We start from the raw sequence: 8,389 nt of genomic DNA, 5'->3' as shown, positions 1-8,389 counted from the left end.
AGTGCAAGTAGGAATCAGCACTTCTGTTCCCTTCAGCATTTGAATCAGGCTCAGGGAGGTTTAAGAAAGCCTGGACTAAGCATGAGGACAATACACCTTTGGAACCTGTGGGCAGAGCTAAGTGACTGGAGTTTGGCAGGGTAAGTGCTGGAGCATCCCTAAAGGCCTAGCACAGGAAGAAGTGAGTTGCAAATCAGGTGGCCTTTGCTGTTAACCCTGCAATGTTGTTCAACGCAATAGCTTGGGAAAGAAGGGTTGTGTCTCTGGGCTGAGTGGGTTGCCAAGCGAAGAGGAGAGAGCTGTAGGGACATGTTCGTAGCAGCAACTGCAGCAGTAACTAGTATAAGAACTGTATAAAAATAATAGCTACTACCAAAAACTAGTACAAGTAATTTGGATGGTGTATTTGCTTTAATAAAGTTCATTGTGCAAACATGACAATGTAAAAGCAATGCTGAGGCACGAGGCTTTGGCTGTGGTTTGGGAGAACATGTCTTCTCTGGTACATCTTTCCTGTGGTGGCTCATCTCACAAGAAAGTAATTCTTAGTGTATTTCCTTATCGAAGCAGAATCTGGCAAATACCACGAGCACATTAGAACATCAGTACTTCAACCAGCTGTGTAGCCAATCTCCCAGACAGTATTGTTTGTTCTAGTACTTGTTTCTTCCAATTTTCAGCAACATTTTCCAGTCATCTTCCAGCACTTCTCTCACTATTAAGAACAAAACCTGAAAAGAAGCTGCTAGAGATTTATCATTAAGGTCAGTGAACTGTTGTGTCACCCTCACAGTAAAAATGTATTTCCTGATGTTCAGAGGGAACCCCCTGTGTTTCAGTGTGTGTCCACTGCTTCTGGTCCTGGCACTGGGCACCAGTGAAAAGAGCCTGGCTGTGTCCTCTTTGCACCCTCCCTGCAGGTATTTATACACATTGATGAGGTCCCCCATAACAAACCGACCCAGCTCTCTCAGCCTTTCCTCATAGGAGAGAAGCTCCTGTCCCTTCATCATCTTTGAGGCCCTTCCCTTGACTCTCTTCAGTATGTGACAGTGTCTGTTTTGTACTGGGGAGCCCAGCACTGAAAGTACCCCAGGTGTGGCCCCACCAGTGCTGAACAGAGAGGAAGGATCACTCCCTCAACCTGCTGGTAATAAATTGTTTAATGCTGCCCAGGATACCATTCACTTTCTTTGCAGCAAGGCTACATTGCTGGCATATGCTCAACTTGATGTCCACCAGGACACTCAGGGCCTTTTTGGCCAGCCTGATTTCCAGCTGGGCAGCCCCCAGCACGTACTGGTGCCTGGGGTCGTCCCTCCTCAGGTGCAGGACTTTATACTTCTCCTTGTTAAATTTCATGAGGTTCCTGTCAGACCTTTCCTTCAGCCTTTCCTCCTTGTACTAGATCCTAGTATAGTAACTTTTTAAAAATTGAACTGAAATCAGAAAAGTCTTTTTAAACTCAGTCTTTCAGCTTGGTATAGACAGTACAGTGTTGATTGAAGGCAGCATGGGTTTGATTTTGAAAGGTCAAAACCATGGTATGGTTTGTCTTTGCAGGACTTCTATTGTAATAAACTGTGTAGAGCATTTTGCCTCACTTTCCTTAGCCATGACATTTTATTTGTGCAGTATGATAACTTTTAAACAAACACCATCATACTGTTAACATACAGCAAACAAATAATTGCTTTTCTTGAAAGCTCCCTTTCTCACCTCTCAGGCATCCACAAATCATAACAAGTACATACCTGACATTAATATCTTTCTCACCTAGAAAAGTCACCAAGTTGCTCTGGGAACCTTTTAAGCATTTTGAAGTCATCTTCCATCCATATATTTGCCAGCACAGTACTAGGGCTTCTTTTCAATTTGCAGTTGCGCTGGGGAAGTATTTTGATTCTTGATTTAGATCGTGGTCTCCCAGAGGTTCCAGGGTTTCCGGCTGAAAGATAAAGCTTCATGTTTTATGGTTCCTTGCAGCAGAGCAGTAACACACACCACACACTGCAATCCAGTCCACAGTTTTTTGAAAGTAATTCCAGTACTTATTTTGTGGGTCTTCTGATACTTGAGCACTATTTCCCAAGGGAACGAGTCAACCTGTATACATTTTCAGCTTCTCTTTGTTGCATGAACTATGTGGCACTCCCAGGGTACACTTGCAGTGGTGTTAGGTAACGAACTGGAGGGTCTATACAGAAATATCTGAATATTTGTCACATGGTATTACAAGCTGCAGCCTAGAGCCATGCCTGCATTCAAAGAAATCCTGTGTTCTCTAGTATAACCTATCCAACAGTGGGTGCAGGATTAAATAAAGCTCCTCAAATCAGGAACCACTGTTTGTTCTTTCCTGTGTAAAGTGTATTGCAAATGACCATGGAGCTGAAATAATATTTTAACCTTAATAACTATTTCACACTCCAGGGTATCTTGAACTCATTGTTTCAAACAAGCTATAGCCTATCCCATATGGGAGGCACAGAGCCAGCACAGACAGTTCCAAGCAGAGCAACCTGCTCAGTGTTCATCTGGAAACTATCCAAGCACTGACCCACTTGAAATTACATGTTTACTAAGCTTCACTTAATAAAATGCATAATACAGAAATTATCACCACACATCCTTTACCATCTTTGCAAATCTACAGTGACGACACAGTACAAACAAGCCCACAGCTATTTAAAAAAAAAACCAACTAATTTTAAATTACAGATTTACGGTTGCATGCACAGAAGTATTAACCTTGTTTTTCTCTGCAGACCTAAAGAAGCTCTACATTTTATATGGCTTTGCTTCCCCCCTACCCCCACCACATGACTTGTAGGTTCGCCAAAACATGCTTGCTTTCTTTCTTTTTCCCTTTGCTTTTCAGAGGCCTGCTAGGTTCTCTTTTTTGTGTGTCAGTTCAGGCTATAACCCTGCAGTTTGAGTTTATCTTGGCCGTAAAACGCAACAGTAATTTATATGCTCCCTTACTCGGCACTCCTCTGAGGCATTGCCAGCTGTCTAGCCAGCAGTTTAAAGAAAGAGCTGTAATGAGCACAAGTGTGCAGGGGGTAAGGGGAAGGCACACGCAGTACACAGCCATGTTCCTGTTTCCTTAGCTGGTGGTGGTTACATTTAAATGGCATTACAGCAAGCTGTCAGCATGGCGAGAATCTCTGCACAGGCACTGCACACCTCCTCCTGTGGATTTCTCATTCCTTTCTTTCATTCCTCAGTGAAGAATAGGTTTCAAGGATGAGACAAAGCCCAGAGCAGCTGTTATGTGATATGGAATGTGAGTTATGAGTGTAAAACCTTGCTCCCTCCTGCCTTTTTCCCCTTTATCAAGAGTAAGCTCTTTGAGCAGGCAGACAAAGCCTGATGGTGATCTTGATGTACTTGACATGGGCTTTGATTTTAGCTTGCCAGAGCTTCAGTTTTTGATGTAATACAGTTGTGAGTTTTATTTCTTCCATAGCTGTGCAGTGTGCTTATTTAAACTTTGCCAGCACTGTAGTGTTAAAAAAAAAAAAAATAGGGAAGGAAAAAAAAAGTATTTTGCCTGTAAGTCACTCCTGCCAAGGACTTTTTTCCCTGCTGTTGTCTCTAAAATATTGTGATATGTATATTTAAAGCAAAAGTTACATGTTCACACAGTCCCTGTGTATTGCTGAAATCCTTCAGATAGCCTCAGTACTTTCCCTAAAGTCCATTAAAAAATAGTAGGTTAGACTCTGATCTCAGTGAGGCCAGTGTGAATCCAGAAAAAAATCCCACGTCATCCCACTAGGATCAGTAGAATTCATTTAGCATTACACTGATGCAACAGATGAAAACCTGGCTCAGTACAACCCTTCCACTTACATGACAAAATGCTTTCTTTTCCTATAAACTTTCTACAAAATCAAACTATCCAATATTTAACTGGAGGTTTTGGGCTCTTCAACACATCAGCAGAAAAATATGGCTTTGATTCTTACGATATTCTTAAATAAGATGAGAGTTATGATCTGACAAAAAACAATGTCAGTGCAGAAATTCAGTTCTCCCTCAACCCCCACCAATATTGCATAACCTCTAATTGGCCTTGAGCTGGAATTTCCCTTTGCTGTACAGCAGGACAAAAACTAAGACTCCTTAAAAAAGGCAGAGTCCAGAAAATGCTATAAATACTTTAACCCCAGCAGAGCACAGTGTACAGGTAAATTCTTTCTTATGTGGTGTTTTAAATTATTGGTCCCACACACAAGGTACCTCGAAAAGGGAAACTCCCCCTCAGTCACTACACTTAACCTGTCCAAATCCATGATATATAAAGCATTTTGGAGTATCTGAACCCACAATAATGAGTAACTCATCTAGGCTGATCTAAGCTTCATTAATCAAAGGAATCATATGTAGATAACCCACAAGTCAACATATATATTTTGAAGCACAGTTTTGAGTGAGATCCCATCTGGACGGTCTTGACTCCTATGCTGTTTATTCTAATAAATCCTGGCTAAGTAGTTAAATGTAATAAAGCCCTCCCTCAAGGTGTAATTTTCACTATGATTCAATACAAATAAACCTACAAATGCACGATTTCTTCTTTCAAGGATCCCATGAACAGGTTTGTTTAATCATAAAACAAAGTGTCCTAGAGGGGTCAGAAATATAGGCAGGAAGTGACAAAACGAGATTCAACATGAAAAAGGCAAGTTAACGTGTCTGAGGGAAAATAAACTGAAACAGATATTCAGCAGGAGGGAGGCACTTGCAAAACAGTGAAGGTAAAAAAGCTCAATAAAACTAATAGAAAAATCAAAATTAGCAACGAACTTGTAATAGAAAAGTGGTGGCAAAAGTGAGCAATACATTTTATGAAACCATATGAAAAAGCCATCATATGGATCTGTATAGCAGTGGTGTGACTGAACTCAAACATCAATATTAATTTCTTGCCAACTAAGGTGAGACACAAAGTTGCTAACACGTCAAAGAAAGTTCAGAGAACTTGCATAAATAAAGGATTTAGCAGCATGATCAAAACCACAGGTCCTGAGATTTCTTCTACAGAAATCATTTTCAGTATTTCCAGACTTAAAATGCAGCAAGATCAGCTAAATACCAATTAACGGCTGCTATGATTAACTGCAGGATGCAGACACCAGCAAGACATCAAAATTACCCAGGTCAAGGACTGACTACGAGCGATCCTCTGAGACCCTCTTCCTCTTCATCATCAGAAGCAAACAAGCTTGGAGACTATGTGGTGGTCTGCAGTATGGAGCCACACAGAGTTCTTAGTCCAAGAAGGTATAACTGTGAGTCAGAAGATGGAAGAAAGCCAAAATAAATGTAGATTGAATATCAGAAAAAACATCCCTGTTCTGAAAGCCAAGTCTAGCCTCCCTAAATACTTGGAAGAAAGTACCACCATCTGTTGGATCATTTAAAACAAAAGAGTATAACACACTACAAAATATGTATTTTAGCAATTTAAATGATAGCTGTCTCTCTCTCCACATCTCATACTACCTGTTTAGATTGCCACCTGACGCATTTGTGCAGCACAAGCTGTCGCTGTGCACTCCCTCCTTTGGCTGGACTGTTTACCTGCCTGCCTTGGACTTCCAAGGACCAAGTAATTTCCCCCACATTTTCCATCAGTAAAATCCTTGGGCCAAAGACCCCTTCACACTCCTTCTGTCCATGGGTTTATCCATAGAGGTCACTTCCAGCAAGCTGGCAGTGCCTCTTTTCCAAACCGGCATGAATGGGAGAAATTAACCAGTCCCTCTCTGTTGAGGCAACTAACAGATGTGCCTCATTCACCAGCGTAACATGGAGAAATTTCACCTAAAAGAATGACAGACAATATTTTGGACTCAGGATTCAGCAATATGTACATCCTGGATAGGCTAAATGAGTCTAAATTTCCACGAGCTGCTAGAAAGAGTCACATACTCTGAGGCTAATTTAGATATTTGCATCTCATCTGAAACATTTAACTTGCTCCTTCATTTATGGGAAGATGCCTGTGTAAAAATGAAGAAGAATGTCTTTCCTTCCATCTTTCCCACAGTTAAGGTTTATTTACCTTATATAATCACTTTCTTCCCTGTCGCCAAAAAGCAACAAATGACACAGCATAGCACTTCCTAGAGCAGTGCACAGAAGGAGGAGCCACGGGATTAAAAGGCTGCTGTGCAGACACAGCAGCTTCATTAACACTTCCTTCCTCCTTTCTAAAAACTCAACAAGAAAAGATTGAACTTCAAAAAAAGAATGACTACTATTATTTTTTTTTCCTCAGATTCATCGTCTAGTTTTTCTCTCTGTATCTGACCTCAGATCCCATTGATATCCTAAACCTGACATCTTTCTGGGTTTCCTTGGGCTTTTTCAATTCAGTTCCAAAGACATAATGACAAAATTGGTGGAAACACTTCTGGCCACTTTGGATGAATGCAGAGGTACCTTAGGCTTTGCTCTATCATTACAAGTTTTACCTGTTGGTTTACAATGAAGAAATAACATAAATGATAACTGTAAGTGCCAACTGCTTGATATCCAAAAATCCAACATTATTCCAGAGAATCATGCATTATATGCCTTCTCATGCTTTACATGTTTTCCTCTTTTTAATCACGAATGTGTAGGCAAAATAAGCATTTAAATTACACTTGTTTGATGACCATAATTCGTTGAAGAGGGAGGTGGCAGTTCTAGTATCAACAAGAGATTCTTTTTTTTTCTGCCCCACCCCCCCACCCCCCCACCCCCATTCTTGGTAATTAAAAGGCATAAATCGCTGTCTTCCTTTGAAAGATTTTGTTCATATTTTGAAGATTTTTATCCAGTCAATTAAGAATTTCTAACTTTCAGATACTAATGATGCACTGTGAGAGTTTTAAATACCTTTTTTTTTTTTATAATCACTCATCACGTTAAGAAATTCAAGGAAAAACACTAACAAAGCTGGTTTTGATTTTTTTGATCACCAACCTGATTAGAAGGTTGCTGGGATTGATTTTGGGTTTTTTTTAACAGAAACCGATTTATAGAGAAGATGGCAGTCAGCAAAGAAAGTAATGACACATAGAGCCTTTGAAAGAAAGCCCCTTCCGTGCCCTACAAGTACATAGTCAAAATGAGTAATTGGATGAAGAGCAGATGTCAAAACTAGAAACACCAAAGTCATGGCATCAGGCAGAGAACAAAAGAGGCAGAGGTATTTTTAAAGGCATCAGCCACTTCTCCGATGACCACCTGCTGAGTAAGCTCCTGTCCCCTGATAGCTGAGACAATCCACACAAAGGCTCCTAACTGGTTTCTGAAACAAAAACCAACAAAAGATGCAGAACTGCCATTAGCCATCCCTGATTGGAAGCAGATTGTGGCCCTCCTCTCCCCCCCTCCCCCCACCTCCCTCCCCGCACCCCCCTCCCCGCCCCGTGGGACTTTGCAATTTCTGCTGCGCGTCAGCCCCTGCAGCCCCCTCCTCTGCGGGACAGCTTTCATCAGCACTGGGGGACCTGCGCTGTTCCCAGTGCTCTGGCTGCTGCACGGAGGGCAGTTTTCAGTCCTTCTTATATCCCTACACCTTTTTCCAGTAGAGACTAGGACCCTCGCATGGCAAATCTGAACAGGCATGCTTTTCGCATTTACCTTCGATGCAGTTCCATGCCTATGAATACCCGAGGATTAAAGGTTGAAAACGGCTATGAAGGTGCATTTTAGACTCCTGTGCTCCAGCAGAGCGCCCACTTCCCACCAGATTTACACAAATGTTTGGTGTAAGAATTTAGAAGCCAGCAAACACAGGAGTTGAGCCTGGCTACTCGGTTACTGCTCCGGAGGCAAACAAAAGGAAGGAAGCGAACAAATCAGGGGGAGGGAGAGACAGATTAAGTTACCAGAGGCTCTGACCCTGAAGGCTCAAGAAGTAAAGTCAGGGAAAGCAGAGGCACTAGTTAGTTGGAAATTCCTTTAAATTCCTTTAATCCCTTAGGTCGGTTTAAAGGGAAATGATCTGACCATTCTGCATCTGCTAGTGATTGAAGGCAAATAAGGAGCATTGTGTGATTTCCAGTTCAAGAAGTATATAGTACACACAGCTTTTATGAAAGCAAATACAGCAAATCTCAATTGACTTAGGCTGACTAATAAACCCTGAGATGCCTCTAACATATGGGAAGCTGATGCTGGCTACAGACTCCCCAGAATAAAAAAAAAGAAAACAAAGAAAGAAAAAAAGCCCCAAACCAAAACCAAAAACATGAACCCTCCAAGTCTCTAAAGTGAAGGAGGGGGAAAAAAGGGAAATAATTTACTGCAAGGAATGTTTTTGGCTGAAACACTGTAGTCCCCAAATCATCCTCAATATTTAGTCTGCTGTTATGTAGACAGA

The 8,389-nt window shown here is 41.4% G+C and overlaps 1 long non-coding RNA gene across 2 annotated transcripts; it reads right to left on the bottom strand.

Annotated features, from left to right (window-relative positions):
• Positions 1-411: 411 nt before the first annotated feature.
• On the bottom strand, positions 412-7,824 carry LOC114016914 (uncharacterized). 2 transcript variants are annotated; one of them, XR_003561680.2, is made up of 5 exons: positions 7,648-7,824; positions 7,249-7,312; positions 5,165-5,298; positions 1,777-1,948; positions 412-731 (listed from the first exon to the last, which is right to left on the bottom strand). It is a non-coding gene; the product is annotated as an uncharacterized LOC114016914 (long non-coding RNA). The 2 variants fall into 2 exon arrangements; XR_008730394.1 differs by having other exon boundaries at positions 412-1,948.
• Positions 7,825-8,389: the final 565 nt, after the last annotated feature.

The sequence above is a fragment of the Falco cherrug genome, chromosome Z (assembly GCF_023634085.1).
Source record: "Falco cherrug isolate bFalChe1 chromosome Z, bFalChe1.pri, whole genome shotgun sequence".
NCBI lineage: Eukaryota > Metazoa > Chordata > Aves > Falconiformes > Falconidae > Falco > Falco cherrug.
This window is presented reverse-complemented; position numbering and strand designations above follow the sequence as displayed.